Genomic DNA, 27,923 nt, shown 5'->3' on the forward strand with positions numbered 1-27,923 from the left:
AAATCTCCCCATCCCCACTTGTAAAATGGGAGATAAAATACTCCTTCCCCACTCTCACTTTATTTTAAATTGTTTTCCAGAGCAGGGACTGATTCCAAATCAGATATGTCAACAGTGATATTATGGTGTACTTTTATATTTTTGGTAAAGTATAATAGCCTAACATGATATTAAAGGTGATTACAATACCTCAGTATTTAAACTTCTGGGACCCTAAATATAGCTATGGCATCTCAGAGATAAATAAACTCTAGGCTTTTGTACAGCGTCACACACTTGATTTTAAGGTATACTGATCCTACTGTAAGTTGCAGGAGTAATACACAATAATGCTGTCTTGCTCTTCTTTTAACAGAAGGAGATGGCAGTAGCAGAATGCCAAGGCTGGAATTGTTTTATTTTATAGAACACTGAGAAACACATTAAATGATACACAGAATAAATATATGTAATGTCTTTGTGTGCCTGCTTTGAGTGGCTCTAATTGAGGTGGTATTTGGCAGTACTGAAGGTTTATTATGACTGGGTTTTGTGACAGCAATCATACCCCAGGTAAAAATACTCAGACATGACTCACCAAAAGGAGAGATCTTTGCATTCCTATAGTTAAGTCTATAAGTCACATATTAATTGGAGTTATGCACAAATACCCCTGTGCTCATCGTCTTTCACTGTGAAGCAGAGGTTCTAAACCATGCAAATTCCTCCTGGTTTTCCTGTTTGCTTGCATAGCCTGTCAGAGGTTAGATGTGCAAATCATTTTTTAATGTTATCTTCTCGCCAACCCACTCAAAGGACTTCAGTTACAAAATTATAATTATAATGTAGAGATAAATGTATTTTACAAAATAGGTAAAAATTGAACAACAGAGTATAAAAATGCAGAATTTTTAAGAAAGTGGATATGGCTTTGGTTTTTGTGACTACTTTTCATTACGGGCAGCTATGTCTGAATTCCTCAGAGCCCGTGTGGTATCTTGTGTTTATCTTCAAAGGGAAATGCCCCTTTCTAGGGTGTTTTATTAACCAGTACAATGACCAGAGTTCATATTTGCAGCATTCCTGTGGTATATATTTTAAGTGAGCAGTTTGAGCCATTTTTCATTTCCAGTTGATTGCTGTCTGTAGGTGTTAGGATCCTATGTCTGCCTTGTGACTCTGGACTCAGAATAATTTCAAGGCTTAGATTCAGTTTTGATGGTGCCAAAATCTCAGAGAAATCCTTGATAGTTCACCTCCACCTAGGGAGGAGATGGTGAGTTGTCCTGCTCTCCTGAGACTGCTGCTGTCTTGGTCATAACAAACCCAATTCAGGAAGGAAGAGCCACTCCAACCTTGACCCAACACAGCACTGGGAAGGAAGGGGGTGGAGGCTCTCAAGTGGGAAAGGAAAGGCGGGGGATTGACAGGGGCTTCTGGTTCAGACCTGTGTCAAATAATAATAATTTACTATGACTACATTGGCCCAATAACTGCTGTACAGTTTTTCTTGCCTACTGTTAGATGTCTATATTCATATTTTGACACCTTTAGGTAGATCTTGAATTTTTGGTATACTGTGAAACCAGGGCTCAAACCAGCTTTTCCGAGACTTTAGGTGCACCCTTGAGCAACCTGGAGCATTTTTCATTTGCCTTTTTTTTTTTTTTTTAAGTTGCCATGACTGAAAAATGTTGTTCTTTGAGTACCCAAAAGCTCAACAGTGATTAGATAAGTTGGCCTCAGAACCTGTTTCATCATAATGAAAGCATTCACATCTCTGCAGAGGATTATTGCCCTGCTTCTGCAGCGTTTTCCACGTGTGTTGGCCTTCCTACGTTATTTTAATTTATGATTTTCAATGTAGCTACAGGCATTCTGCTGCTGGAACAGAGGGTGGTTTTGCAGAGCAAACATCTGTGGGGGTTTCCAGATGCAGAAGGCGTATGGAAGTGGGTGTTATCTCTCAATGGGAAGGGAGGAATGTGTCTAGCAGCAGCAAATACTTGGATATAACAAAACATGTGAGTAAAATGTACCTATACTGTGCCCCTTAGAAAGAAATAAGAAGAGGAAGGCAAGGAAAAAATACTAAACATTGAGCTCTATTTCAGTAAGAGACAGTAAGATTGGACATAAATTATCATACCCACAATCCACCTACTTCTCTGTTCTCCCTTGGGTGTCTCTGTGCATGTTTATGTCCTACAGAAGTCAAGGAACCTGAAGCCTGTGACTGAAATTAAATACAGATTGAAGGTTTTCCTTCATTAAATCCCACATGAGGGGTGATTCTAAGGGAGAGAATACGAAAAACTTTAAATCTGCCTGAAAGGGAAAATTGGCGATGGGTTATTTTTGTATGCCCATTGTTCACAATATGGGATTGTTCAAAGCACAAGCACAAGGAGGGACTTTTCCCCAGGAGCTTCCCACATCAACACAGCTGGGAACGTCAGAGGCAGACGAGGATTTCATAGATGATACGGAGACATTGTAGAAATCAGTCCTTGTTAGCAAAGGGAATTAAAAAATTGTCCATCTAGGACTAACTAAAAGAAATTCTGCCTCCCTTCTCGCTTCCCTTGACTAACAGAGGTCACACTTTTGCTGCTGCTTCTTAGGCCACGTGGAGCATCAGCTGCCAATTTCATCTACAGACAAGGAGCCTCCCTCCTACTCAACACGTAGTCGGTGTCAAAGAGAGTCTGGCTAAAAGCCTTTTGACAAACAGTCAAGCTTAATATGTGTTTCTCTCAGTTTCACTTGATGCGAAACTGCTTGAGAGATGTGTTTGTATATTCACAGCACACATGAAAAGAGAACCAAAACACGGCAGAAATGGATAGCTGGGTTAAAACATGTGCGAGGAACTTCTCGAAGCTGGGCTGAAGATCAGACGAGCTTATAAAAAGTTCAGGGAATGCTCATTATGGACTGAGTCAGCCCAGCAGCTGTGAGGCTCCTCCCTCCCCGCTTCAGTGGTTTTATTGTTGTCCTGAGCTGCTGGCAGACGCTTGGGAGAATTTCTCTTGGCCCTGCATCTGCTTCTCTGCTGGACGCAATCAAGCCTGGACACTTGTTGCTTCTGTTGTCCTTGTGAGGTCTTACTTGATGTGACCTCTCCTGCCGGGATGCAGAGTGCAAGGGAAGCCACGACCCACTCACCGTCCTGGGAAGATCATGGCTGAGCTGAAATGAAAGAAACCAACAAATGGTACCAGAGTGCTAGCCAAATGCTGACTTGAACTGCAAGCTGCAGATGCTTAGCTTAGATAGATCCCCCTTTGGTCGCAAGTGTAGACTCCCCCCCATACAGCTAGTATTAGTTCAGACTGGTGTGTTTTCAGATGTTGCCTCTCAGGTCCAAGATGTTGATCATTCACCGTAACCCTGCCACTCGCTGCTTTCTCGACTGAAATCTGCTCATTTTGAATGGCACTTTTTCTCTCCTTGTTGCTTCTTTTAAAGGTCATTTTGAGGAAACAAAGACCTAGAACAACAGGAAAAAGCCAATAGTTTTCTTTTCTTTGTCTTTTCTTTGTCATTGTGGAGCAAAGATTGGTTGTTCACTAATGAGCATCATATCCTAATCTCCAAGGACAGCCCTAGTCCTCTCTGGAGCAAATGTTTTTCCCTGCATGTTCTAGTCTGAGCCATAACAGCACTGAATGAACTAGCAGTTGCTGTGCTTAATGCTTAAATAAACCCCCAAACAAACAAAAACAAAAACAAACGGAACTCTGTGCATCAAAAAGCCTTAAAACCCAAAAGATGATCAAAGAAGAGTTCTGCTCTGATCTTCCCCCACTGCTACGAAAGAAACTGAACTTTGGCTGGTGGGAACATCGAGGGTTCACCTGTCCGGTGTCAGAGACAGCCAGGAGGATGCAAACACAAATGGGATACAAGGGAAAATCCAAGCCTTGATGTATACATTCATCGTTCCATAATCTGTTGAAGCACAGTTTCTGGTCATTGGAGCACTGGCTGGTCACAAGTGTGCAAGGAGATCACTTCTTAAGGTGTTGCTTGTCTGTCTGTCCCCACAGGTGCTGTCCCCTCTGCCTCAGTGTCTGACTGCCTTGCAGTCCTTCGCCTTTAATCTCCTGTGAAGCACAGAGGTGCTGCTATACCATTTTATTTGCTACCTTCTTTGCCAATAATTTTGCTTCCATTTTCAAAGCATTTTAGCAATATTTTGAACCTCCCAAGGTTCTGGAAGCCAAGACCTCATGGTGCAAAGAGACAAACTAAGTTATGAGTCCTAAAATTCTTGCTTCAAATGGCAGGAAAGGGCCATCTGAGCCAGGAGCACAACTTAGAAACCCCTAGCTTGTTGCTTTGATCTCAGAGAGACAAATATCAGTTCCATCAGTGCAAAGAATCATAACATACCACCCTAGGCTAATGTGTCCTTCCCCTAACAAACTTCATAGTGCAGACTGTTCATCAGAAACACACTTGTGCTACCCAGCACATGTGTGTTAGCAAGCTGCTTCTCCCCCAGGTGTCCGCTAGATTTACTGGGCTGCTAAATGATACGGTTCTCTCCCTCTTCATGGTCCAATGACTTGCCTTGTGTCATATATGTGCACAAAACTGTTACAGAAAAGCAGTAACTAAGCACATTTCTGTTTTCTTGAGAATCAAATCCTGAGTCCTTCTTCTTGAGCTGAAATCTGTTGCATTAGGTCAGTGTGTGTCCATGGTCATCCTTAAGGGTGAGGCACCACCTCTCTCACTATGAAGTCTATTTCCACCAAAGGTTGTGAGCACTGCCTAATTGAACTGCAGAGGAGAGATGGCAAGTGTGCTAGCAATAATTTGTTGCAGATCCCTCCCCCTCCCAAAGAAACTACATCTGTAGTACAGTACAACTGACTTTTCCAGCCAGGCAGGAGAAACAGGAAATGTTAGGAAACGACCAGACAAGTCCACCAAGAGCCCTGTTTAGGGGTGATTTACAACAGCAGGTAGAAATTCAAAACCTGAAAGACAATGTTAACATGGCTTACGCCAGAGAACCCCGACTCTGCAATTTTGTTTGACTGTCTGATGTGATTGCATGTAAATCTCATGCATATGCTGCAATGGTACTAGGAAAGCCCCAGTCCACCTTTCCAAACAGCCCGGCAGAACACAATAGCACCATTTTAATCTGCACCAAGATTAAATCTGAGCACTCCAAATCAGACTTTTCCTTTCATTGAATGTAAACAATCAAATCTTACTGTGAAGCCCTTTCCTGCTTTACTCAGCAATGGGCTCTTGCATTTCACCTTTCTTTTATTTAATGAACAAGCTCTAATTTAAAAGATGCTTTAAATAAAAATGTGTTTTCTATTCAACAGTATGTATCTGAAAATCTATTTTATCCTGGCAGTATATAGCTGGAGGAAATGTGGTCTGAGCAACTCTCAGAAAAAGCTTTTTAAGCGCTGGGGTCGGTTTGTTATCTCCTTTATTCCTGTCTAAATCCTGAATATATCTACTGATTTCTGCAGAGCTGTTTCAGAGTTACGTAACAGAAAATAAGACAAAAAATGGATATTTCGCTTTTGCAAGATTCCCTCATTGCAGGTCTCACCCGTGCAGCGCCAAGTATCTTGCTCTATCTCCCGCTACCTCCAAGTGCCCTCCCGCAAAAACCTCCTTGCCCACTTGGAAAATTAGATACTTGGAAAATCCAGCAAAAGCCTTCGTGGTGCCAGGAGAGCTCCCTAGCCTCTGCCTTCACCAGGCACTGCCTGGGAGAGCCCCCAACCCACTCCTGCAGGAAGCAGCCTGAGCTGCTTCGGGGTGGGAGCTCCTGCTCTTTGCTGCACACCCCGGGGGTACACACAAGTACACCCCCGCGCAAAAAGGCAGCTTTAATCCTCGGTGGCCAAATCAGGAAGTTCGTGAGAGGCCACTTCTAACGTAACATCCTATGTGCATTGCCTAGGTCTGTGGATCAGCAAGCATCTTTCTGCAAGGAACTTTAGAGAGGCGTCAGTCATCTAAAAAAACGCAGTTCGCTTCTAAAGAAATCACAGAGAGGGAGGGGAGACCAAGAAAAAGAGGAGAAACTGGCAGAGAAGTCAGTCACTCTGGTCTGTAAATAATTAAACGCTGAGTGGTGCTCAAATGTATACATTGAGAAAGCTTCATTTGCCCTCCCCCTCCTCGGAGGCTAATTTAGAACAAATCACAGTTTTTGCAAAGGCATTCCTAATACTATTGTGCTGCAAATCCTGTCTGATCCAACCTTCAAATATTTATGTAAACTGAAATATGTCTGGAAAGAAGTCAAAACAAAACAAATATGCCACACAAATCTCATTCCCACATATCCTTCCCTCCTCATTTACATTCACGCTCTAAAGTCTTTCCAACTGGTTCCCAACTGTTAGGTGGTGGTTAACGAGTGATAATTGCGGACCCAGTTTCTTTGAGTGCATTGATGGCCTTAAGTCTTGCCAAACAATTTAGTCTGGAGCTGTCAGTAGTTGCAGAGTGCTTTTGCAGCAAGTTTTTTTTTGTCTCTGCAAATAAGTACAGTACTTTGGGAATTTTTTATTATTTGTTATTATTGATAGTGTTTGGAAAGAGCTAGATTTTTTAAAAATTCAAGTGGAAGTCTTTCCACTCTAGGGTTCAGGGTGTGTTTACATACCATATCCTTCTTAGTTGACAGATGCCAGTAAACTCAGGCTAGATATGTTTAAAATGCAACTACTTGTAAAACTCTTTTGTACCATTTGCAAATCGCAGCTGTCTCTCTGTTTGCAGAGGTATGGTCGACACATGCTGCCAGTTCGCTTCCCAGAGGATCAGCGACACGGAGCAGCACGAAGGATGTGTGTGAAATGTGCCACATTCTCAACAGACTCCTGTGTGTGACCATCCCCCTGGAGGTGACGAAAGCCTGCAATTTTATTGACTTCAGTGGTGGAGAATGCTGCCAGAGCTGGAGGGCTCAGGGTGCGAAAGGCAGCTCCCCTCCAGGGGATGAGGTAGGATGATGGGCTGCGTCTGTAGTGTGCAATGCCAAGGAAGCTGGGGACCCCCGCTCAGGAAGTACCCAAAATTATTTGTCCCTGAACGCTCGGTCTCTTGTGGGGAAGGTGGTGTTACTCCCTTCATGAAACTTTCAATCCAGCACCTCTGCCTTATATGGGGTATTTTAAAGTGTGTTTTTACCCTTATACAGCTATTTCAAACCCTTAATTTGGAAAGCAGATTGCATCTGCCGCTGCTGTGGAAGGTCTGGATGACCCTGCCATGCTGAGCAGCCTCAGGGCAGCCATAAATTGAAGAAGCACAAAATCCCAAAGCCACAGAGGTGGCCACATCCTCCTGCTCTGCAGTAGCAGGAGGAAAATGGAGAGCAGAAAACAGAGCCACCCCTATGATGCTGTAATTATGATGGAGTGCTAGTGGTGACCTCAGAAGCATAAGGGGAAAATACCTTTCCAAGTGGATTATTTTTAAGAGTCAGATGTGCTGATCTGCTGTTATGGGAATATTTGCAAGCAAGAATGAGATGAACTAAATCTGGACTCTATATAGCTTTGGGACATATTTGGGAGAAGGAAACTATGTCACCAAGTTAGTACAGCAACAGTGAGAAGAAAAGTTGTTGGCTTACCCTATTTTATGTTTTCATTTTTGTACAGGTTTGAATACGTGACATAGATCCTGGTGGGACTAAAAACTGTGACACCTGACACAGCCCCAGCTCTTCCCCCCCCCCCCCCCCCCCCCCCGCCCCCACTCCGTTCTGTCTTTAGAAGCAAAGCTCTGGCTATATTCAGTTTTTCTGAGTTCTCCCTCCTGATAGTTTGTATCCGATCTCCACCCAGCTATCTGAGGGTTGGGACGCTCATGTACTCAGGATCTCCATTTTGGTTTCTAAGAGAATGCCAACACAAGCACCTCATCAGTCGTTTCCTGCTGCCTGGTGGCCTCATCAGTGGGGATCTCACCTGGGAAGGCATCCTGATCCTAGAAAAACAGACCTGAGGGAAAGATGCTCTGCCCAAGCTGCTTCCGTAATTGCGAATCAGTCCTGCCAAACCAGAAGAAGTTTGGGTTTGGATTAAATTTTGTTCTTTCCTGCATCTCCCAGTGCTTGAGATTCACCTGATTTCTCCTCCTGCTTTTAACAGAATACCTTGCAAATATTTTTGACCTCTGAAACCTCTCTGGCCTTCTCTTGGTGACCTGTTAAATGAGAACTGAACAGGGATTCTAGTTATTTTTCTGCAGAGGCTGCGTTATGAGGGAACACCTTTAATCTCTCATGGAAAACAAGGGTTTGTGTAAGGATGTGTTTCTGTTAATTACTAGACTGTCCTGAAAATGTTCTCTGCACAGACCACTCACCTCTGAAACTTTACTACGTGAAAGATGAACAGTATCAAAACTTAAACTCCTGTCTTTCATGTCAATAATTATTTTCAGTTGGACTTGTTCTGCTGTTTCTCTAAGACAACATAGCAATAGAAAGCTGCAGCTAGCCTCAGTGGAAGCTAATCAGCTCCAACCTGATGAAATACTGGAAGTGTCTGGATTTGTCTAGGGAAAAAATATGCACCCTGAATATGGTTAAGCAGAACTAATTAGGAAAAAGAGGGAGAAAGAGAATGCTACTTTAAATATGTGTTGATTATTTGCCAAAGCAAGACCCAAAGTGGGAATCTGAGTGTGGGTGAGGTAAAGGAATATGTGTGCATTATTCCTTCTACATATGATTATTAAATCACGTCTTTTTTAGACATCTAACTTTTTAATCCTTCTTTTTTGGCACTAAAACTGCATTACTGAAATGGGAGTAGGCAGATTTTAAAATAACAGCTTGTAAACTTAACCCTCTTTTAAATTTAGAGATTTTTGTTGCCAGGTGTGTCTTCTCAGTTTTTTAAAGCTCTGGAGTTATTCTGATATTTATCAACCGACTTAGTAGAAATCCTTTGGTGAAGACTAGGGACTAAGCAGCTGGGAAACTAGTTAATAAAATGCAAAATCTTCTGTATTTTCTTGTATTGGTATTACCCTGGTATGACTTCATCACCTGCAGCAAGGCTTCTTTTCAAAAAAAAAGACTTCATTCTGCCTTTGAAAACATAACATTTAAGGCATTCATAAGGTCTAATACTTCTAAACCTGGAAATGTTTTATGCCTCTAAACAAGGGGTCATAGTGAGAAGTTGCAACCGTCTGCTCTGATAGTAGTCCACTGTTCCAAATCACCACACACCTTTAAAAATTAAGATAACCTCCTATTTACCACTCTCATGTGCAGCCTGTCCAAATAGTAGAATCAAAGTACTTCTGTTACGTAGGTCACTGGATTATAGGACCTGAAATATTAAAAAAACCCCCAACATTCTATTTTAGACAAAAGAAAATCTTCTGTTCTTTGAAAAAGTCTAGAGCACCGAATTTGAAGAAGTACAATAGACAGCAGAAAGATTAAATGAACAAAACTTGCTGTCAGCCACTGACACTGAATAGTGGTAACTCCCTTAATGTTCCTAATGGACACACACACGCGCGCTCTGGGATCAAGACAACTTGCATCCACTTGAAGAAAGAATCTTTTAATCTCTTTCTTTTAACAGTAAAAGATGCAAAAGTGCTAAGCAATTTTAATGAGAAGCAGGATCTATCAACATTCAAGGGTCATTTGTACAGCTTTCAGCTCATTTTTATAGAGTCATAGAATGGCTGAAGGTGCCTCTGGAGATGATCTAGACCCTGCTGCTCAAACAACAGTCAATACAGGACCGAATCCTGTCAGGTTTTAATACCTTCGAGGATAAAGACTCCACAGCCTCTCTGGGCAACCTATTCCAATGCTCGATCACACTTAGAGTTAAAAAGAGTTTTTCTTCTATTTAATTGGAATGTCTTGTATTTCAATTTGTGCCAATTGCCTCTCCTCCATTCACTGGGTACCAGTGATAAGAGCCTGGCTTTGGGTTCTTTAGTCCCTGCTTTCAAGTGTTTATACACATTGATAAGTTTCTCTGCGGCTTCTCTTCCTCCAGCAGTCCACCAGTCCCAGCTCTCTCGGTCTCTTCTTGTGTGTCAGATGTTCCAGTTTCAGTCATCTAGTAGGTCCATGTGTCTCTTGCACTGGAATGGACACAGCAGTCCAGATGTGTCTCACCAGTGCTTAGTAGAAGGAAAGTATCACCTCCCTTGACCTGCTGGCAATGCTCTTTCTAATGCAGCTAAGGATGCTGTTGGCTGTCTTTGCCACAAAGCCTCATTGCTGGCTCATGTTCAGCTTGTTATTCACCAGGATTCTCCGGTCCTTTTCTGCCAACTAGTTTCCAGATGGTTGGCCCCCAGTCTGTATTGGTGGCACAGGGTTTGTCCTCTCCAGGTGCAGGACTTGGCATTTCCCTTGTTGAATTTCATGAGGTTGGCTGCTGTTCATTTCTCCAGTCTGCTGAGGCCCACTGAATGGCAGCACAACCACGCGGCATATCAATCACTCCTCCCAGTTTTGGGCCATCTGCAGACTTGCTAAGGTGCCCTTTGTCCAGTATTCTGGGTCATTAATGAAGATGTTAAACAGAATTAGCCCAAGTATTGACTGCTGGGGTTCCCCACTAGTGACTGGCCCTCGGTTACATTTCGTACTGCTGAGGACAACCATTTGAACATGGCAGTTCAGCCAGTTTTCAGTCCACTTCATGGTCCACTTACTCAGCCTCTACTTTCTCAGCTTCTCTATGAGGATGTTATAGGAGAAAATGTCAAAGGCCTTACTAAAGTCGAGGTAAACAACATCCACTGTTCTCCCCTCATCCACCAAGCTAGATACTTCATTGTAGAAGGATGTCAGGTTGGCCAGGCAAGATTTCCCGTTCGTAAGTCCATGCTGACTATTCACAATCACCTTCTTGTCCTTCATATATCTAGAAAAGGTTTCCAGGATTATCTGTTTTGTCACTCTCGTGGTGATTGAGGTGAGGCTGACTGGCCTGTATTCCCCAGATCTTCTTTCCTGCTCTTCCCAAAGACTGGAGCGACATTTGCTTTCTCTCAGCCCATAGGAACATCTCCCAGTTATTATGACCTTTCCAAGATAAGCAAGAGTGACCTGCTTGAGGGAGTGGTGAGCTCCCTCAGCAGTGGTGAGTGCATCCCATCAGGTGCCATGGACTTGTATATGTCCAGTTTGTGTAAGGGTTCCCTAACCTGACCCTCCTCCATCAAGGGTACGTATTCCTTGCTCTGGACTTCAGTGCTGGTCTCAGGGACCTGGGATTGCTGAAGACAGGTTTTACAAATAAAGGCCAAAGTGAGGAAGGCCTTGAGCACCCTGGCCTTTTCTGTGCTTATTCTACCCAGGTACCCTGCCCCATTCAGCACTGGGCCCATATTTTCCCCAGACTCTTTTCCTGCTGAAGTAGCTGCAGAAGCCTTTCATGTCATCCTTCACCAGTCTCAAATCCAGGTGGGTTTCAGCTTTCCTAACTCCATCCCTCCATGCTCAGGCATTGACTCTATATTTCTCCTGGGTCTGTTTACAGAGTTTCTCCAAACTGCCCATCCCATCCGATGGTCTGTGGTGTGGTACAGTCCCAGAAGCACCAGGCTACTTTAGCTGTTATGCTGTTTACTCTAGGAAAGGAACAGCTGAAGTGGGGCCTGGATGCCTTCTGCTGAAGCCTGTGAAAAAGAGCCTGTCTTGGCCTGCACCTCTAATACGGCAACACATCATCCAGACATCAAAGGGAAGAGGAGAGGAGCACATGCAGGTGACTTTTCATTAAAACTCTCCCTTGTTTTTCATCTGGCTCAGACAAGCTATTCGTTATGTGCTCCTGTCTCTCTGATCACCTGAGTGCAATCTCTTCTTGCATTCATAGCATTTTGCCTGCTCCTGGCACAGGGATTACAGGCAGCAAGGCTGTCTAGAAAAGAACTCAATTTCGTCAGAGATTTTAAAGTTTCTTCAGTTAGTTTTTCATTCTGTTTTGGGACAAAACTGACACCTTATGGATTAAAGGTTCAAAGCAGCCTTCAAATAGCATTTTCCCTTCTAATACAATGTGTTATGATTTTCTTGACCTTAGCTACCATGTGAAGAGAAAATAGTAGAAACAGCACATGAGATCAGTGAGGTGACTGGTTTGCTCTGTCACTGTGCTTATATTTTCTATGTATTTTTACAGTACTCATTCCTTGGAAATCCTTCTAGTGCTTCCTGATTCTTCACTTGTTATTCTCAGGAAGGTAATTTTTGTGGAATTTCCCTGAACTCTTTCCATTGCTGCACTTTTTTCAAGAAACATTCAGATGATGGTGCTGCCAATGCACTGGAGATCCTGTAACATTTGTAACATACACCCTACTGGTAGTACCTCCTTAATATAGCCTACTTCTTAGGCAGGTACTGATGTTATGGCTTCGCTGATATGACCAGACTAAGTAAATCTTATTCATATGAAAAGCTATAGGAAATAGCAGTGGAACCTGAAGCTCTGTATGCTGCATGAACTCCCTCCACCTGTTTGAAGTGTGAGCATAACATGCCTTTTGGAGCAGAATGTATAGCAGTTCAAATGCAATCCTTGTGCTCTGCTAAAAACACCGAGGCTTGCTTCCTCCTCAAGGTCTCAACTACCCCTGCAACATTTACTCTTTTAGATGATGGGAAAGAGATCACATTCCCCAACCCTCTGCTCATTCCAGGCCCCCATGTGAAATGTCAATCACAGAAGAATGTGCAGATACTGACAATGAGATCACTTCCCGTATAAGTTTTAATCAAATTAGTAAACAGCACTGACATCTAAATAATGTTTTTTAGGACCTTGTTTTAAACCTTCTTTTTAGATAAGTAAAGGCTTTTTACATTGTTGTTTCTGGTCATCTGCGAGTTCATAAACACAATTTTCTGTTCTTTTAACTTTAGTATTTGAAGACTTTCTTTGGAACTGGTTTTATTAATGGTTCTATCTCTGCTCCCCTCAAATACCCTTAGTGGGAACGTGCACTTCAGCATTTCCAAAAGACCTCTCAAGTAACTTCTAATATGTAATTCATTCCAAGGCAAGACAAGTTGTAGGTGTGTAAAGTCTATCTGAAACTAAGATGACATTAAAACAGTCTTCTTGTCTTGTAGCAGCAAAATCATTAGTCTCCATTAGTCATCAGCTAATTGCTCCCTGAATTTCATGTTTCCATTTCTAATTTGGAGGTGTGTGCAACAGTAGATGAATCATTATGGAGTTAAGCTTTGGTTTTGTATATATATAGAAGTTACATATATATAAAAAAAAATAACTTAATCATTCCTTTATGGACTTAAATTTAGTTGCAGAGTACTGATATTAGAAAATCCTGTGAAGTAAAAACTGCACTTAAACAAGAATAATAGTACATGGATAATAAAGTGGATAGAAAGGGCAAAGGAAAAGTCACGAATGAATAGAAACACCAAGTTCTCCTCTAGACTTCATATGTAAATAATCTATCTTGTCCTGTCTTCTGAGCAGGTAAGATTTCAGTGAGGTAGACAGATTTCCTGCCAGGAGAGGACAAAACTTCATCAGATTAGTATACATGGTATCTCTTCACATCAAAGAGATCAAAGACATCAAACTTGGCCACTTCTGCATTCAAAATGCCAGCTAAAACAACCGTGTCCCAACCTATAGTCTCCTCCAAGCATTTACAAGCTCTGTATTTCTTCAGGACCTACTTTTTCCAGTGCTGGGATGTATGTCCTCACCCAGAACAGGTGAAGAAATTCTTCCTGGTAGAGGACTCATGGTTGTCTGGTCTATGGGCACTTCATTCTTTCCCTTGAGAACTGTTCTGATCTGAGATCAAACTGCTGGTTTGGAGTACGACACACTTCAGACATCAAAGCTCAGCCAGCAGTGGCAACTACACCTTTCATCTCTATCTCTGTTTCTCTGAGTTTAAGAACTCCCAGCAGGACTCAGAGCTGTAATGCACACAGTCAAGTGAAAGAGTCCCAGGCTTGGGAAGCTCACTCTCTAAGACCACAGGAACATGTGCCAGGTGAGCAAACAGCTTGATAAGTAGACATGGAAAAGTCATATTTGCATGTTGCTTTCAGGCAGTACCTGTTTACCCCACATGTTGGTATCAGAATGCACCAGAACACACAAGAAGTTCTGCATGTAGGACCTTCATCTAGAAGGAAATGATGGTCCATCTCAAATATGTGGAAGATTATTGATAGGGATATTCGGACAGAAATGTCATGCATGTCTTATAGTAGTGTTATAGTAGAGGTGACCTTTTCTTTCAAGGAAGTGGGAAGAGGAAAGTAAATTAATTTTCTGGTAACATTTTTACCAAGAAAATGGACTATCCCGTATTTGTTGATAAGTCAGTCTCCAGAATTACAGCTAAGTACAGGTTTGATATAACATGGCTAAAGCCATCACCCTGAGCACTTCGTGTGTGTGTGTTGTTTGTTTCTTTCTTATTTATTCGGCCTTTTCCTAGCAGTGGATCAAATCACTTCTGCATCTTGTTTGTAATCAGATGTGGAAGCACTTTGGAGTAGATAAGACGAGCAATGAACACACCTAGCTGCCACACTGAGGGACCTCTATTCACTGCCATAATACAAACATATAATTCCCACAACATCCTTTATAGTCACAGCAGAAGTTGTTGGACACATAGATTCTTTTATGAAAAAAATACCATTTAGACTGGGTCAAAGTAAACAATCTTCTCTCCTCCCCTCTTCTCCACAGCCCTTGTGGAGGGCTGTGTATATGGTCCATCAGTAAAAAATAGTTCCCGTAGTGCCTTTTTCATATCAATAGGTTCATTCTTAGCATAATAGGAAACCATAGGCAGCACTGCCCTATTCTGACACGCTTCAGATGGTATTGTAAAACATGAGTCTAGAAGCTGACTGCAAACAATGATATGGTCTTTCTTGTAGAACAATAATCCTCTCAAAATTTATTGTCTAGTGTGCACCACTGTTCTTATAGCAGGGAATTTATAAACAGATCCCAGAAAGTGGCTAGGCCAGTGCATTAACTAGGATCCAGCAAGAGAGCTCTAGTGAGGTCTGCGGCTCTGTAATTCTTTCACAGCTGAGAGGGCAGCACTACTGGAAACATCTTCAGTTTACATCCCTGTAAACAGCTTTATGTGCTCAGCATAAGCAAACTGTGAGCCACACTTTCCCCCATGGCTCTTTGGCCAATATGAATCCATTTCATCTTCTGCGGGGCATTGGTGAAATAGGGACCACAGAAGCATTTCCATGAAAGTCAGTGATTGCCTAATCCCTTGCAAGCATACTGTTCAGAAGTTACACTCCTTTCAGCTCTTCTTTAGTTTGTGAACATTACAGCAAATCTTCCTTTTTGGCTTTGGTCTCCAGCTACTCTAATTCCAGTGACTCAGACTGTGGGGAAAATAAGTTATGTGACAGACAGAAATGTGGTCTTATGGATTTAAAGATAAAAGGAGGCTTGAGTCAGCTCTGTGTGACATACCTTGGACCCACACTACTTGTGTCTTTGTTGCATGAGGGCTGAATGAATACAGCCACAACATGAGTAGGCTGGCATGGGGGAAGAAAAGATGTGCTTTTATATTGGCTTATACCACCAGAAGGTAGCCCAGAAATAGGGCAAAGGGAAGAAGGGACAGGGGTGGGATCTCCTTAGGTTTCCCTCAACTTCCCTTTCCCGTTAAATCTACAGATATGCTGAAATGACTTAGAGACTGTGCGTTTGCTATGTGACAATTCAGAGCACTGACCTTTTGATTCTGGAAGTGGTTTTAGTTGCAGATCCATAGAAATATGTCTTTTTCTCACTCTTGGAGGTGGAGCTGTGATGAGCAAGAGTCCGTTCAGGAGACGCTAACTACAGTATAAGTGATATCAAAAAATTTGCTTGGGGATGCTAACTACGGTATAAGGGATACAAAGAAAAATGTTAGAAAAGTCAAACCGTAACTAGAAGACATGATATCAACTCCTCACATTTCTCCCTCCTCATCTTTATCTATTTCTCTTTCCAAACAATCCATAACAGGAGTTACAAGAGTTATAGATCTATAAGGAGTGCCCAAAGGGAGGATAGATCTGTTCTGAAGAAAGAATGAAGTGAATCTGGTAAATTAAAAGTCTCTGTAAAATAAAGAAGAAATGGAGATAGTTGCTAAGAAAACAGAAAACCTGATTTGGAAATCTGCAATATTTTTGTTTAAACGTAGTGTAATTTGAAGAAATTCATCTTCTTTTCAACCTGTAAATAAGTCTCTCCATGAACTGTGGAAAGAGGATCCCACCCAACTATTAAGAGATTGTATATGAGCACAGAAAAAGTTTGCGCAGCTAACACAACATCCTGCTTGCCAAGATCATCTTGCTCTAATTCTTTTGTCAGCAAAGCCACTTTATAGAAGAACCATTAACTCACAATTGGTTTACTTGATTTTTTTTTCTTCCTAGCAATTTCATCATTTTGATGTTATTCGGTCTTTTTTCCAGTCCCAAAGCACTAAGAAATTCTGTTGAGAACACAATAAAATAAAACAAATCAATGCATGTGAATGGCCACAAATGTCACATTGCTTATCTTGCTCTCTGAAACACTAAGCAGCTGCTGGCTTTTAACGAGGAGGAAAAACAAAGCTCTGTTAGTATTCCTGTGCACGCTTTGTTGTTTCACTTAGCAGCTGATTTTGGAAAAAGAAAGAAACAGAACTGATCTGATGTCTTTCCTCTCCAGATCAGCCCACATCCTTCCTAGGGCAGGAAGAGCAGGTGAACAGGACACAGGACATTTGCCACTTCTATGGCTTCAATTATCTAGTTTATTCCACGGCTTCCACGAGAACAACAGTGGCAGACTCCAGCAATGTTATTAGTTCAGCAGAGAAGTGAAGACAAGACAATCTGCTGAGGCATTTTGGCATAGGTATACCGAGTGTTGAAAAATCTCCCTTCCGCAAAGGACTGTTTTCCTGGCTCTGCGAGTAAATCTGCAGGGAGCAATTGTCTCCTCAGATGTGTGGTTTGCCCTCACATGGAGAAGAGCAAGTTGCATCTGGCTTGGTAAAAGAAATGCAAGGTGGGGGGAACGCTAGCAAAGCAGGGGAAGCACAGTCTGAAAAGGCAGGCATGCAGTAGGCGCTGGGAGCCAGAATCCTGTACACAAAAATGGACACATCAGGGAAACGGCTTTTATGCCAGGCTGACATCAGAGCCCTTCCATTTGCCCTCATTTTGCATTTCCTTCAGCAGCTGCATGGTGGGGCCAGGGAGGCTTTACATTTTCTATCCTGCAATGCTGAATCACCTAATGTGCCCTGTCCCACCAAGCTGGGCTCATCTCCCATGTATCAACAGAGGAAGGGTGATGTGGTGAGGACCTGCGAACCTGCCACTGTCTCCTCAAAATGAGAACTGTGGTGCAGGTTGTCTTTGGCAGGTTGCAGCCTCAACACTGAGGTGCACCGAGTGGGGGGAAGTAGCTGGGGTTTCTACAAAAGGTCGCTGTAAATGTCATTCCATGTAAAAAGCTAAGGTAGGTAGCTATAAACCTGGGATAAGGAGTTGTTAAGCCATAGACAAACAACTTGGAAGTAAAGCACAGACAACTGTTCATTGCCAGACACATTTTGGAAGTTTGAATGAGAAAGAAAGGATGTAGGTGATAACCATAAGTGCACACATGAACTCTGCATTTTTCTCACGACAGTAGCTAACCTCCAGGTGAAGGAAGTGATGGGGTTGAGTGACCAGCATGAAAACAAGGGTTACCAGAAATGTGAGCTCTCCAGACTCTGTTCCTGTCTCTGCCAGACCTGGTCCAGTGTCTTTAGCTCCTTATGCCTGGATACACATAATGCTGCTGCACTCCTGAGATCTATTAATGAAAAGCTTTTTCATTATGGTTATTATGAGGTGCAATGACGCTTGTCTATGGACAATGACAAGCTGTCATGGCATTTGTGGCCCTAGTCACTTGTCACAGGGGGACAACTCTGTTTCCCCCTGAGGGGTATGATTGCATTGTTGAACTTGCATTTCAAGAGTGACATTCAACACCAGCTACTACAGATGTCACCCACTTCTGCCCAGCTTTCAGCTCACTGGTGGTGCCTGCAAACCCCGCACCTGCACGGGGGAGGATGTGCCCGAGACACCTGCTTCAAGGGAAGGTATGCTTGTAGGACTCACTCATGAAATCACCTGAGGCAAGCATAAGTTCAGATGTTTCTGTGTGATCTACATCAGCCACAGAACAATGTTTCTTATTGCTGGGACAATTTTTTGTACATATCTTTCCCTTGAACCCTTCTTGTCCTGTAAAGGAGAGCAGAGTTGCAGTAGTGCAATATTAAGGAATTCAGCATCCCTTTGGTTCAGTATGCTTAGCCCTCACAGAAACTGCTTTCTGGAGGGGCTTCCAGAATGAGAAAGCTTGTATTTACCTTCATATCAAATAACAGTTATTAATACGGCACAATGGGTATGCTTAAATTTATAGTAGGTGAACATTTTCTATGGTGTGGTCCTGTTAATTTGCCCTGTACACAGAAGTCAGTTGAGTCAGCTTTCACCACTTCAAAACCTTACCAAGCCAGGGATGGAAGTGCTTGTTTTGGGCATTTCCCAAAATACAAAAATAGTAGTAATAAAAATATAGAAGGCATGTGGTGGGCTTGTGTCTGGGGATGCAACTGAGGCTGAGCAATATGCACATATTTCATTTTTCTTTCAGAGGGAAATATGTTTATTCTTTGAGGCTGTAAGAAAACTAATGGTTTCATGTTCTGAGCCAGAGTTCAGATAATTGTGTTGTAATGAAATATGCATTATCCCATATCTGACAAAAGTAATATCTTCATCAACATAACGTTTAGAAGGCAGTAAACTATTAATTCTTCTGCTATAAAGTGCTTGGAGTTTTCAAAAATATGGGAAATAACTACACTGTTTGTATTGGGAATCTTACCGGTCTCTGAAACTGTTTGGATTAGAATAAATTAGGAATAAATCCTGAGGTACTAAAGAGATTTTAATAGCATGCATGTGAAATGGTCATGAAGGGAGAAAGGGGGACACCAATTACACTATGGCACCAAAGTTTTAAAGGTTAATTGCTTTTCCCATCCCCCATCAGGCGGGTTTAGAACAAGATATTGTTCAGATATAATGAAAGAGGAAGGTAGTGGAATTTGAACAAAAGCAGCATGGCATTTGCTTGCAACTGGTCTCTGTTTATACGCTTCTGCCACAGCTACGTAAGATGAAGAAAGACAGCAGAGATGGTGTCGACCGAGAGTTTGTTTTGCCTGACGCACTGGAAAAATTGTTCAATACTGGTTCATCTCAGCAAAGCTATTACCCTTTGCATGCTGGAAAGGTCAGCTCGGGTTATCTGCTGCATAAGTACTGGCTGCACAAATTCCTGGGAGGGAGCTTAACTCTTGAACTGTTCCTCCTGAAACAATGATATTTGGGTCTTTGTTTATGAATCTGCCTGCTATGAGTCAATCGTTTTCTCTGTCCCTCTTTCAGATGGCCTGTAAACAACTTTCCAGATGGGCTGACATCCCACTGTTCATGGATAGCTCTGGGTGAATATATTTTGTGTACAATTTCTCTGCTTGCACGGCAGTGGATAGGACATTAAAGTTGTATCTGGACCAACCTGATAACACTGACTGGAATCCAAATGGAAGTCAGCATATTCTACTGCTCTCTCTCTGTTGCTACAATTGAATACTTCTGGAGGCCTGTAAGTGAGGAAGATAGATAAAGAATAATAAATACTGTTAGCAAGAAATAGAAATCCAGAAATTTCCAGAAATGCCCTTCTGGATGGCATAGCCTATATCTGACAGTGTCTTCTGCTATGAATCGTACAGTCATTTAATTCATGCTTGAGTTTCCTTATTAATAACATATTTGTAACAATAATAAACTGCCCTTCTTGGAATTTTATATTGTGGATGTTACATTTTTAATTCTAAATGTACCCTGTTTATGGCATTGTTAGGGAAAATAGTGTTTGTGCAAGGTACAGTGAGATATTACTGTTCACAGCTTTTAAATCAGGTTCTGTTTATCTGACAAAATTCTATTGATCTAAACTTTTCATTGCTGGTCAAGTTTTGGAAATAAATAATTGTTAAATTAGTCCAGGTTACGTGGGTAACGTCATCAGGATCCTGTCCTCATTGCATTTAACTGCAAACAGCTGCAGTGATTAATTATATGGATTGCTCCTTAAGGTCAATAATTCATTCAGTTTGAAATGTTATAAGAGTGGCTTTGGCATTTTGATAGTTTTTTGATGAGTAAGAAGCCAGAGGGAGACAGTACTGACCATTAAAAACACTGTATTATTGATTACTCTAGGCTAAAGAAAAATGGCATTTAATTACTAGAAAATTAAGTCTTAGCTCGTTTATTCTGATCTTCAAGTACCATTAAATAGGTACAGTTGAAACCTGAGCTTTTCTGAGTGTTGACTAACATATCTACCAATACAGCTTATTGTTCCCCTTCTTGGGTGAGAACCAAGCAATACCGAGGAAGAAATTCACTGGAATGCAAATATAAAAGTTTCTTTTCAATTAGAATTCAGCCATTCTGGCAGTATTATTTTTTCTGGGCAAATAGTTACCTTAATCATAGTTCTCAAGTTCCTTAGATGATTTTTTTTTAAAATCAACTTTACTGTGAGAAAATTTAGTCTTTCCTTGTCAGCTCAAATATGTGTTTTCTGGTAGATAATCATCTATGTCCTGAACTCATGATCCCAACTGCCATCCCTGTTGTCAGATACAGGAGAGATCTTAAGATATAAATGGATCCTGAACCGTAAGAATTTACCTATTTGGAGTTGGTTCGAGACATATAAAAGTGCAGCGTGATGAGTTCTCCTCTTTAGTTGCTTCTATTTCTGCATGAAGCCTTCCAGTGTCCAGTGCTGATATTCCAGTTTTACACCTCAAGATGTGCTGAAGGAGTGGAAGGAAATAAAACAGAAGTATCTAGAAATATTTATTGTAGGAATCAGTAAATTCATGCAACATGATTTTTCTCACTCGAAACTGTAGGCTTTTTGACAGGGAGTAATCATCTTCTAAAACATGTTCATCAATCAAGCCGTTGTTCAGTGGCAAAACTGATTTTTGAAAAACTGATTTTGATGTTTGGATGAACTCTTCTCAATCAACACTGAGACTCAAAGAGGCATTCTTGAGCTGTGTGAGCTTATATTTAATTTTTATTAGTTCAAGGTGTGCAGAAAGTGTTCATGCTATCAGTAATACCAGAGTGTGAAATATTTCCCTGTACGACGTTATTTGTGATCTGTACTAAAGCATCTGAGCAGTCATCCTTTAATTGCTTGGGAGTATTTTACATTTCAGTAAGAGTTCATAATTAGGCAGCTCCTGGTCTTTGAATCAGAGCTCTTCCATTCTGCGTCACTGAAATAACAAGAGTGAACGGCAATCTGCTAAATTATGCTTTAAAGACAGGTAAATTTGGCTTAAACCTCTATTACTTGTCATCTGAAATCAAAGCCATGCTTCTCACCAGACTTTTGTGCCATTGCAGGGTTGCTGGAGCTCCAAATATAAAAACATGGGGAGCCTGTGAGAAACTTCTTTAACTGGGTTTCACAGCATGCAGAACCTTTAATACACTGACATATGCACAGCTCTTACTTCACTGCACAGGGAGCTCAGAATAGACCTTCTGGGAGAACCTCAGCTGATGCCAGAAATCTGGATGCGCCTGACTCACATTAAGAAACAGCACAGAAGTATTACACACAGCAAGCAGGATCACGTTTTTGCACAGCACTGGGATTGGCCTGCAAAATGCCACAGTCTCCTAAAATGAACTAGCTGTGGCTAAAAGCAAATTTCTGCTCTTGCTGGGGTTGGTGTCAAACACCTCTTCTTCTGTCTGCAAGAGGCATTACTTCCTCTTGGAGCAGCTGCTTTTCTCCGTGTCAGCAGAATAGTGACAGGTCATGGGTTGAAATTATTGCAAATTTTGCATCTATTTTTGCCAATTTCTAGCCTGAGTTGTTTCAACACCTTTGACTGGGTTTTCAAGGCTTTGTGTGAAACAGTAGATGTGATGTGATGTGATGTGATCCTCAGGATAAAGGTCCCTGCAGCACTTTCAATAAAAAGTTGAAATTTGCACCAGGTGTCAGTTTAAATAAAGAGTGTGATTGCCTTCTTTTTTTCCTCAGTTATTTCTGCAGAGACCATCACTCTGATGATCACTGATCATCCAAGTTTTAAAAAGCTGAATACAGTATAATGCTTTATTTTTTGTGGACTTAATGCAGCCACATTCCTTGTCCTGAACTGCAGAATGCCCACGTAAAGTCCCAGCATTTTAAAATGTCTGTCATTTGGTCTCCATAATCTTTGGTCTTTCCTGGAAATTTTAAACTGTATGAGAAGCATCCCACTTCCAAACTGCTCACAGACACAAACATTAGTAAGGGAAAAACACTGTAGTCTTGAGGGACAAGAGTTATAGGATGGTTTGGTAGCATGAAATGCCTCTAAACAAAAAATTATGGACTTAGGCTCTTTTGTGTACCTTTGTGAAAGTGTATTAAACCCAAAAAAGCCTTGGAGTCAAAGAGTGCTTGATCAACATGAGACACCTACGATTAGCCACGGCTGAAAATTTTCTGAGAGTGGTTTTCCATCTGTGAATGCTATTGAAGAAACACTGAACTGAGATGCTCCACAAGAATGTGTGACTGCTGACAGTCCCAGGGGACCACAGAAATGCTTTGGTTTAAAGGAGCCAGGACATTTCTTGCCAATGCCAACATAGCAACTTCCATTTTTCTGCAATATATTGTGTAATAGATGCAAACAGTAAACTCAAAGGTAGCCATTTCTATAGCACTTTTATAAACGAATATTTTCTTTCATGAGGAGGGTATCAGAGAATGTCATTTTTTGCCCCAGTGAGAGTGAGCACCTCTCACTCTACAGCGTTTTCCTTTTTTGCTCAGCCCTAGAAAATTATCACATTGACTTTCTGCTCCGTCATCCCTGCATGGCAGTTTGATGGATGTACCTCATAGTTCACAAGGAGGAATTTGAGGGAAATTAAACGCACTGCTTTCAGATCAGGATATTTCCAGCCTAAAGGACAGGTCTGAGAAGACTTTTAAGGCAATGGCAATACAGTGCAACAAAATGGTGTTTCAGCAGGAGCTACTCTAAGGGCAGGACTAACACTGCCTCAGGAAATGCCAAGAACATAACTACAACAGCAACGTGCCGTGGGAATGGAGAGCAACCTTGCAGAAACCTGTGACATAAAAGGGCCCCCTAAGGCTGTGCTTGGTACCAGCATTAGTTGCTCAATGTACGTGTGAAAAGATGAGTGTACTGAAGACAGCCAGGGCCCCTGTGGGCTCTTGTGGCTGCTCCTGGCACCAGCGCAGCAAGACAGAGGCAGAAACATCTCAGGGAACCTGCCTGCCCCTCATACTTTATGCTGGAGCTGCTCCTGATGAAAGTTAAGCTACAGCTTATGCTGCATATACTGCAGATCAAGTGGCAGAAGGAGTTGGGGAGGCAGGCTTATCTCTGTCCTGCATATAGTAATAGGGCTGGTTTAGATACTGTGATATAACATCCCAAAGCGTGCTCAGACACAGCTCTGTGGGGGACTACTGCTGGCTGAGTCCCAGTGCAGACCCAAACCCTCTGTGTGTCACAGCGCGGTGCAGTTTACAGAGGTCCTGAGGGCCAGGGAAAGCACTGGGCCACCATGGGGTCCTGTCCTCAGGAGCGTGAACCAGCTCCCTCAGGGCTAGCTTGGGCATCTCTGCAGAAGCAGATGTAAGTTGCAGCAAAAACAATTTGTCCACTTGCACGTTCTTTGCTATTAGTAATAAACTAATTGGCCATCTTCATTACCACATATTTTCTAGGGTGGGAAGCAAACAAAGAATTATATTTGACATGCAGGCTCACAAGGGCTGAGGACTATGCTTCTTCGGGCTCTGTGAAGACTAAGCGTCCTCCAGCTTTCCCTCCAAGACCCTTCAAAATGGCAGTTTCTGGCCACACTTTTTTGTGTGAGCTTTTAGCACAGTAACACAGGTACAGGAACAAGACAACTAGAATTGTTACTTGTGAAGACTATATTTCTCCTTTCCTTCCTGTGAAAAAGCTTGAGATGGGGGTGGGAAACTTGCTTACTTTCACATGTCCAGCTGATAAATCGTCCTCGCTTTTTATGGGAAGTAAGCACACTTCTTCCCCTAGGGAAACTGTATATTAACACGAGTCCTTGTGGATATTTTGCCATGGTTTCTGCATACCTGAAATTGGATGATCTCACTTCGTATTTAACTACCAGATGCCATCTTTAAATAGATTATCTTCAGCCAGACCAATAACCAGAAATTCCTGTCTCTGAACAACAAGAAGTTTCCCTGCGGTCTTTCTTCCTTCTGTTAGCAAAGCTCTTCCCAGATTTGTTGTAGAACTGCTCACTTGTTTAGTAATATCAGATAGGGTCTCACATTTTTTTATGATTTTCAATATTAGTTTATTCCCTATGTTGAAGCACTCATAAGAATATGAAAGAGGATCTTTACTTATTTCATTGTTGTAGTGTAACTTAGTAACATATTTATTTTCTGCTATTGCTTATATCCAAATGATAGCAGAAGGAATGTCTTTTACTTTTCCCTGGACAAACTGCACATATTTAGAAACAGCAGCTGCTGTCACAACCCAAACACTTGGCTACACTGAAAAATCTTGTCTGATATAAACCAAGTTTTTGATGGAAATTGATTGCTTACATTGAAATAGAGTTGTTATGCACAACTAGAGTGATTCTTTTTGATGATTAAAAGCACTCCATTTGCAAGCACCCTTCTTACAACCACTTTTTTGATGAAACAAGGCCGTTTATCCTTCATCAGAAGAAAGTGAAAATGTCAGTAGAGTAACAAATATACATGAAATTCCCTCTGGGGAATGAGAATGGCAAGGAGGACAGATCTTACTCTGTTAAAATATGCAGTGCTAGTGCATTTGCAGTTATGCTAAAATTGATTTTTGCCTGGGTAGTTGTGGGTTCCTGTAAGATTGCTGCCAGACAAAGATACTATTCAGTGTTAGGACTATGGACATTTTCTGTTTTCTTGTCTTTTTGCCTTTGTTGTTGTTGTTGCTGTTTTTGTAGTTGGTTTTGTTGGGGTTTTTTTGAAAAGCTAAATGCAAATGCTAAGTGTGATTTTATCATTTTCCCAAGTCTGCTGTTCTCTTTTTGAGTAACTGTGGTCTCTTTCCTTTCCTTCTGTTTTTTTCTGTCTCAGTTTCCTACAGAAATTGAAGGCAAATTTACCTGCACTGTTGAATCTGTTTTGGGAAGGTAAGTATCTGCCTTCTTCCACAAGACCTTGAATCCTTCCACATTTGCTAAATAGCAGTGTGAACTATGCAAACAGAACACATAAAATCATAGAACCATAGAATAGTTTGGGTTGGAAGGGACCCTTAAAGGTCATCTAGTACAAAACCCCCTTCAATGAGCATGTGCTATGGATGTTGTCTATGAGGACTTCTGTAAGGCAAACACCCAACACATTAATATCACCCCAAGCAAGCACTAGTAAAGTCCTATCTGAGGCAAAGGAAGGTGTTGTTTCTTGATTGTAACTTTACAATAATAGCCCTCCAGAAAACAATACTATGAATGAGAAACGAAAATATAACAGTAACTTAATGCCTTTGGGAAATTATTTATCTTTTATATCATAAGTAGTCCTGGAAGAATAATGATAAATCATAATGAACATTTGAGAGACATCTTAGTCTTAGGAAGTTTTCTCAGCTGTGTCCCTACCTCTCTTTACCTTTTTACAAACATCACTCTGAGTGAGCCTTGATTCATTACTGGAAATCCAATTGCAGGCTCATTAGCAAGATAACGTTAGCCACAAAATAAAATGACTATGACAATGGAATAAAATTCCTTTGGGTCAAAAAGAATTAAATAGTTCAATAAATCCTTCATGCTTAAGTCAATTAAAGCTACAATAAGCTGTCAATTTTATCATCCCTTTTTGTCTTCTTTAGGAGAAGATTATTCTTTTTTAATGTTCAGGAAACTGAAAATCCCTCTTTGCCTACTCCCACAGAAACTGTTATGATGCTTGTCCCTTTTACACAATGCCCGAATATCCCTCATAAAACCACTTTTCCAGACTTTTCCAGAATTGTTTCTTGTAAAGACGGTATTTGGAAATTATTTTTGAAGTTATTTTTGGGACGAGGCCATATGGAGCAGTATTAATTGTCACCTCTCCAAATTACCAGGGAAATTTGGGACTTTCCGTCAAAACAGTGAAAAATTAAGCCAGTGTGGTGTTCACGCAAACATCCCTGACACCTTGTTCCACAGCCCTTGCACTGACCCAGGGGAGTGAGCACACATTGGGGCACAATCATGGCTCCCTGAAATGCCCGTTACCATTGCTGATGCCAGGACTCACATAGAGGACCACACTTGAATATTCACGTTTCTGAAAGCATGTAAAGACATCAAATATTGTTGCCAGCTGTGCTATTCTTACTTATATAAATTTTTCACAGGAGAAAAAGAGAGCTAGAAATGGCCAATTAGAAATGGAGAGCTAAACATATTTTACGAACTGTTCAAAGCCATACGGATGCATGTATTTATATCAGCCTAAATATGATCAGTGTTAGACCAGTTGTTAATACAAAGTCTGAAAGAATTTTGTTGCATTTCTAAACCTGCATCGCACAAATCTGTCCAGACTTGGATGTTCTCCCTAGCAATTAAGTGCCTTGTTTAGGGGATAGCAGCTGCTTTAAAAATAATAGATGAGGGATTACCATATCTAATTGTGAATCTCAAAACTTGTTTTGGTCTCCTCTGTTGTTTGAAAAACAAAATTGCAATTTGGAATCCAATTTGAGTCTCAGAAATGTAAAAGGCAAGACCACCCAGGCACTTGCAAAGTCAGATTAAAAGTCACTTTGCAAGTGAACAGTAAAGTCTCTGCAGCTTTGTTCATGTCAATAGTCCTTCATCCTTGAACATGTTCTTTAACATTCACCCATGAGACAAAAAAGATGAATACTGGTGGTGGCCATGCTGCAGAAGAAGGTGAGGTACAGGGACACACTATATAAGTGACAACACCCTGCACACTGAATTAACCAAAGCAAGTCTTCAAAGTAACCACTTCATAACCTCTGACACAAGTCCTTTAAACCTTGATACCTCTGAAAATTCACATCATCCTCTTCTTCCAGTCAAGAACATGGCAGGTGTTTAACCTTATGGGTTACAGAGAGTGACCATTTCACACATTTGCATTATCAAGAGCTAATAATGCATCATGTTTAATTCTGCAGCTGGACACTAATCCAAGTTAGTCTGAGCGCTAAATGAAATATGATGTGCATGCAACTCAAATGGCTTCATAGCACAACTCAAAAAAAGGCGTTGCCTTGTCTTTAGCAGCAAATTCAGGGGCCTGCTCTGTTTTCATCACTAGGGATTTGATCAACCACTGATTTTGGCAGGCGTACAACAGGTACCATCTTTGCTAGAGTCAATACTTAGAATCATAGAATCACTTGATAGTTTGGGTTGGAAGGGACCTTTAAGGATGTCTAGTCCAACACCTCTGCAATGAGCAGGGACATCTTCAACTACATCAGGTTGCTCAGCACCCCATCCAATCTGACCTTGAATGTTTCCAGGGATGGCGCATCTACCACCTCTCTGGGCAACCTGTGCCAGTGCTTCACTATTCCCAGTGTAAAAAATTTCTTCCTTATATCTAGTCTGAACCTACCGTCCTTTAGTTTACAACCATTATCCTTTGTCTTATGACTACAGGCTCTACTAAAAAGTT

The 27,923-nt window shown here is 41.5% G+C and overlaps 1 long non-coding RNA gene across 1 annotated transcript; it reads right to left on the minus strand.

The window, feature by feature from the left end:
* Positions 1-2,718: 2,718 nt before the first annotated feature.
* On the minus strand, positions 2,719-20,980 carry LOC134509052 (uncharacterized). The gene is made up of 3 exons (XR_010069230.1): positions 20,849-20,980; positions 19,662-19,746; positions 2,719-3,171 (listed from the first exon to the last, which is right to left on the minus strand). It is a non-coding gene; the product is annotated as an uncharacterized LOC134509052 (long non-coding RNA).
* Between the last annotated feature and the right edge of the window lie 6,943 nt (positions 20,981-27,923).

This window comes from Chroicocephalus ridibundus, chromosome Z (assembly GCF_963924245.1).
Source record: "Chroicocephalus ridibundus chromosome Z, bChrRid1.1, whole genome shotgun sequence".
NCBI lineage: Eukaryota > Metazoa > Chordata > Aves > Charadriiformes > Laridae > Chroicocephalus > Chroicocephalus ridibundus.